A 6,762-nucleotide genomic window follows, 5' to 3' on the forward strand; every position below is an offset into this window, starting at 1 on the left:
AACAGATAGCAATGAGACTGTTTCAAATCAAATCGGAAGTACAGTTTCAACAAATAATACACTGCATATATTCTTCTTAGTGGTTAATTGCTGTACAAGATGCGGACTTGTGATCCTATTTACAAACACCACTAGAACAAATCATTCTATTCATTAAGAGAATGCAACTATATATCTATCCTAACCACTTTGAATACACAGATACAAAATGGACATTCATCGGTATACCCCATTTTTTCTAAGTTCTGTTATTGAATATTATAGGTGTGTAAACTCAGCAAAATATTCTAAAAGAGTCCAGTAGCCCATAATAGCATTGGGTCTTCTGTTTAACTGGCAATGTCAGAAATTATTGACTTGAGTCCCCCACAGCTCAACATAACAGCATGGCTTTATTTCCTATATTTCGTCTTCACACTTTTCTACTGGATGGTTAAGACCAAGGTAAAGCAGGACCTATGCAACAAGAGTTGTAACTTTTTGGTCTAAGAAGGTCAGTGAAATGCCCTCAGGATTTATCCTGAGATCCTGTACCTCAGATTGTAGAACCTTTGTCAGTGTCAGCCATGTGGATGAGTCACGGCCATTGCTTGGCCATCCACACTGATTTCCATAACGGTTGCACCAGTCTACATTTCCACTAGCAGTGGAGAAGGGTTCCTTTTTCCCCACAGCCTCTCCAACATTTGTTGTTGGGTGATTTCTTTATGATAGCCATTCTTTCTGGGGTGAGGTGATATCTCAATGTTTTAATTTGCATTTCATGGATGGCTAGTGATGTACAGCATTTTTTCATATTTTTATTCGCTTCTTTAATTTCATCCTCTGAGAAGTGTGTGTTCATCTCAGATGCCCATCTCTAGATTGGGTCTTTAAATTTTGGGGCTCTAGTGTTTTTTAGTTCTTTATAAATACTAGAGAGCAGATCTTTGAGTACTTATTTGTCATGATTTTTTCCAAATTTGTGGGTTGTCTTTTCACTTTGTTGGTAATTTCTTTTGATGTGAAAAACTTCTCAATAAGAGTAGGTCCCAGTTGTTAATTCTTTCAAAATGGCAATTTGTAATAGTAGGCTCATGCTTGGAGTGCCTGTCATTGTGGTATTCTGAATACGGGCTGCTTATCATGACATGCCAGTTGCTGCTGTGCTGTCTCTCGGATAGATGACTGCTCAAAAAGAACGGGGTGGTGAATGAAGGCAGGAAACAGGAAAAGAAATATTGCGGGACTGCCCTGCTACAAGATTGTATATGGTTAGATCTCTGTACTTATGTGTGAACATAAGAATTATATAATTCTTTATGCCTATTTTTAAAATATATTTTAATTTTTAAATGTTTTTTTATCATATTCTGTAGGGACTTAAAGTTCAGCATATCAATACTTGATGAAAAACACCTGTTCCACTTTATGCCTAAGATGTTTGATATTCAGACAGATAGTGAGGTTAAGCTTAACAGCCTAGGTTGTATGGTAATAACAATAAGCTTATCTTCTGGATGGTTAACAACCGAAGTTTGCAGACCGAACATTAGAGAAAAAAGAGAGCTGCAAGGAAAGCCAACATTTTGGCCCTAGCCTTCCAAGGTTAATTAAGACTCAGGACATATGAGAACTTGTACTGTAACATCATGTAACTCAGTAGTGTCCCAAATTTTCTGATCAAGGAGATTATGGGGCCAAAGAGGAAGGTGATCAATGATGCACAGTATGCCTAAGGAGAGTCACATGGAGAGAAAACATTCTCTCAGTCTTTCACAGAAAGCACATTGGCCAAGCAATGGCTGTGACTCATCTTCATGGCTGACACTGACAAAGGTTCTACAATCTGAGGTACAGGATCTCAGAATAAATCCTGAGGGGATTTCACTGGCCTTATCAGACCCAAAAGCTACAACTCTTGTTGCATAGTTCTTGCTTTATCTTGGTCTTAACCATGCAACAGAAAAGTATAAAAATGAAGTATAAGAAAGCCATGGTGTTATGTTGAGATGTACGGGACTCAGGTCAACAACTTCTGACATTGCCAGTCAAGCAGAAGACCCAATACTATTATGGACTACTGGACTATTTTGGAATATTTTGCTGAGTTCACACACCTAGCGTATTTAAATGACAGAACTAAACAAAAAAAAGGGGATAAAGATGAATGTCCATTTGGTATCTGTATATTCAAAATGGTTAGGATAGATATATAGTTACATTCTCATAATGAATAGAGGGATTTGTTCTAATAGTGTTTGTAAATAGGATATCATGTCTGCATCTTGTACAGCAAGTAACCACTAGGGGGAGAGTATGCGATGTGTTAATTAGTGAAACTGTCATACCAATTTGATTTGAAACTGTCTCATTGCTATATGTCTCTCAATAAAATTATGGAAAAAATAAATTAAAAAAATTTACTTTATCCAAAGAAGAGGAAACACACTTTAAAATTTTATGTGTATTGATGCATATTTGTAATACACAATGATTCCATGTGTCAAGGTAGTTGCTCTATGTACATAACATAACTTTTATGACAAGAGCTAGTTTATTTACATGAAGGCTTTTCCCCTCCTACAGAAAATGGAGGGTAAAGATATCATCTTTCTTGCCATTTAAATTTCAAGAGATGGTTTCAATGTTCTAGAAAAAGGTCTCATTTACAAAGGTAGGAAGAGGCCTTTTCCCTTCTTTTAGCTTTGAAAAATTCTCCTATCCCTTTCAGAGACAGAGAAAGAACTTAGAAGTTCTCTTAAATAAAAGCCTTGACAAGAGAAGTGTCTCTTTTATAGGGAGAATTAAGTCCCTTAGCCTTAATTTTCATATATCCTTACAATAACTCTTTAACATATATTGTATAGGATCTTGCAAACATGCTATATTCATGCTATGTCCAAGCAGCGTAGATTCATCAAGATTTGTACAGATATGATCATGTGTGCAAATTCAGTTGTTTTCCCTTTCCATCTAATCTGTGTGCCTTTCATTCACCGATTTCTCTCCTCATGAAGAGTGGTGTTTCCTGCTGCTTTGTATCTCTAGTAGCTTCTGCTTGAATGTCACGTCTGGCCCTTTTCCTTGGTTTCTGGGAAGTTCTGTATCACTAGAGATGTCCAAGAGTTCTGTCTGGGTATCCTGTTTGGTGACTTGGTGAAGATTTGAGTTTTTTAGTCTCCTGTGGGACCAGAGAAGCTCTCAGGGGTAAGGAAATTTTGCACAGGGTGCAGGGAAGACCTCCTGAGGGCCCTCCTGTACCTCCTGAAGGATCAGACTTTCTGTCTTCCTCATTTCCGTGGGTGGTGTCTGCCACTGGTCTCTTTTCTCCTGCAGAGCTGGGTAGGCTTACCCTTAATTCCCTTGAGGGGCAGATCCCTTTTGGGACCAAGAAATTCAATTACATTCCTGTTCTTATCTCTGCTCTAATGAGACTTAGAATGGCCCCCACTGGGGTCAAACAGAGTTCTCTCCCTCTGGGGCTCTCTCTTCTCTGGCCTTCTGACCTGAAAACACCAGCTACCTAAACTCTGAATCTTCTTCATGTCCTAAATTATGGGCATTTGAGGAGCTCTAGAAATCTGTCTGTCTGTCTATCCACCCATCCATCCATCCATCCATCCATCCATCCATCCATCCATCTATTCTGTATCTTCTGTCTTCATCTCTTTTTTTTCCTTTCCTTTCTTTTTGATTAATATTGCATAAGCTCTATTTAATGATATATAGAAGAGAATCATGTCTTTCAACACTGTTAAGCCTGCTTTCCCTTTTCATTCTTCCATTATAGTTCTAGTAGATTCTGTCAAATTTTGTTGGGCATCCTTACTCTATCCAAAGAAATGTGAAAATTCACCTTCCCCCCCATTGCTTAGTTTCTATGACCATAAAAAGGCATTACTTCAAACCATCTCCTTTGTCCTCTGTTGGCCTGGTTCTAAGTCTGATGAAATGCAGAGGTATCATTCTTTTTTTTTTTGTAGGACAGTTTCAATAATTAATTCATTGCATATTGTTGTCTTAGTGGTTATTCATTGTACAAGATGCAGACATGATATCCTGTCCACAAACACCATTAGAACAAATTTCTCTATTCATTGAATTAAGAGAAAGTAGCTGTATATCTATCCTAACTATTTTGAATATATTGATACAAAATGGTCATTCGTTTTTATCCCCTTTTTCTGTTTAGTTTTGTCAGAGAAGGGTATTCAGGTGTGTGAATTCAGCAAAATACTTCTCATTTTTGTAAGCTGAAAACTTAAACTCACATCATATATATTTACTATTTTTTATATTTAGTACAGGGTCTACAGGGTCTCACTACACAGATCAGACTCATAGTGACTTTCTGGGGGGCCTGCCGGTTAGCTCAGTTGTTTAAGCGCCTGCTCATGCAAATGCAGTCAGGTGCAGGATACTGTGGTTTAATCCCCATCTCCACCTGCTTGCATTACCAGACCTGCCCACCCTTAAGGCAGCCTGAGCCAGCCAAAAAAAGCAAAAAACAAACAAACAAAAAAACCCCAAAAAATCCCCATTCTCATAATAATTTTCCTGTTTTGAGCCTCCCAAGTGCTGGGATTGCAGGGAGATGCCACCCTCCTAGTCTCAGTCACTGTCTCAGGATACCCCAGGGGTGGAGCCAGCATGACACTCCGGGGATTGAAGGCCACTCCCTGTGTCTGCCTAAGCAGGTACTTTAATCCACTGAGCTACCTGGCTGGCCAACACATATTTAATTTTATTTGGCATTGTATTGTTTTTATTAGCTGTTTGTTAACAGGGTTACTGAGAACACTCTATACATATTAAATTCTACCTTATCTTGGCCTCAAGAATTTTAGTAGGTGTGTAGAGCTAGTTGTTCAAAAATCAGATGAGAACCTGCTACTATCTTTAATGAAAATGAAAACCTCATAGTTTGTGGGTTATTGTTTTGTATGTTTCCCATCATGATCAGCCTTTCACGAAGATACAAGGCAATGTGTTACTGCATGGCTTACAGGGGACCAATAAAAATCCAAGCCCAGCACCATGCTAATTTATTCATGTGATTTCCAAGTTGTGTGTGCACAGTCACAGCTCCCTTATTCCAAAGCAGAGTACTTGGCTCTGATTACTGCACTCAGACACCTGAGGGTGCCCTCTTCCCTGTATTTCCCTTGTCCAAAGAGGTGGCATGATTTTGCAGGGTGCTAAGAAGAGGCTGTCAGGTGGGTGGCAATGGGAAGGAAAGGCAGTGAAGTTACTTCCCTTTGGTGATTATTTTCAGCTTTTCATGGTGTGGTTCCCAACTCAGAAGGCCAGTGCCTACAAGCATTCAACAGCAAACACTCAGAGAGCCTGGAGACTCTTTCATGGTTTTCAGTGTGGGTCACAATGGCACTATGTGTTGTGACAGAGCTCAGACCTGAGGTCACAAGAGGGCAGATTCATGGAAAATAAGGACTATGGCTGTACGGGAGGGTTCCCAGTACAATGGAGATGGATACAGTCTCCATTTCACAGGGTGCAACGCAGTTGGTCCTAGGCCTCAGGTCTGGCCCTGCCATGTCCTCTAGCTCAGAGGCTCACAAGTTCTTTTCAGAGGGGGAAAGTTCAGCAGTGTCCTCACCCACCATAATGGATGAGACTTATCTTTGTCTCCTCACACAGAGCAGCTGCCATGGTAGACATGCAGAGCATGAAAGTAAAGGGAGCAAAAGAGGCTTTCTAGCGTCCCTGGGAATGAAGTGGGCAGAAAGCACAGAAGACTTGGGATGTATGGAGGATGGAACAGAGCCACAGTGTGAGTGTGAAAGCTTTGGAGGATGATCAACAGGAATGGAGGGGATTTGGGGTTGTCTGGGAACACACTTCGCCAGGCACATGGTGACAGGTGCTCTCAGGTCATCCTGTTATTGAAATGTTGGGACTTTTTTGTTCCAATGCATGTGGTAGGATGTGCATCTGTGAGCAAAGTGCACTGGAGACTGACGGACTCAGTCCAAGGGCTGGAGCTCACCGCAGCTTTCTGTGCAAGTCCTTATCAGGAGACTGATGAGTCTGTAGTGGAAAGCTAATGAGTCTACCCCAGAAAGCCGAAGGATCCAAAGCAGAAGTCAAAGAGTCTGCTCTAGAAGCCTGAAGACCAGAGCTCCTCTGAAGAAATGGAACTCTGCATCCTTCCTCAGTTCTCTTTTATATCATTTAAGTAATGAGTCACTCTAGGGTGGGGCCCCTATGCCCTAGGGTGTGGAATTGCTGAGCCAAATTAGTTAAGGTTTGAATTTCTCAAGTTGACACAATCCATCAACTACTACAACACATAGCATATCATTTATTTCACTTATGAGAGTGGTCTCAAGTTGCACCCTATAAATGTCTCAATTCACCATTTTTGTGGCAAAGTAGCCCTCCATTGTATAAAAATACCACATCTTTTTTATCCATTCCTTAGTTGATGGGCATTTGGTTGTTTTTATACTTAGCTATGACAAATGTTGCTGCTGTAAACATGAGTGCACATATATCACTGAGGTGTCACGTTTTTAATTCTTCTGGGAAGATACCCAGAAAGGGTATAACCAGGTGGAATTGGACCTCTAGTCCTAGTTTGTTGAGGAATTGCCACACTGATTTTTACAGTGGTTACACTAGTCTACACTCATCAACAGTGGAGAAGGGTTCCTTTTCCCCCACAGTCCTGCCATCATTTGTTACTGGTTTGTCCTTCCTTCCTTCCTTCCTTCCTTCCTTCCTTCCTTCCTTCCTTCCTTCCTTCCTTCCTTCCTTCCT

Source organism: Octodon degus, unplaced genomic scaffold, assembly GCF_000260255.1.
Source record: "Octodon degus isolate 3935 unplaced genomic scaffold, OctDeg1.0 scaffold00376, whole genome shotgun sequence".
Classification (NCBI taxonomy): Eukaryota; Metazoa; Chordata; class Mammalia; order Rodentia; family Octodontidae; genus Octodon; species Octodon degus.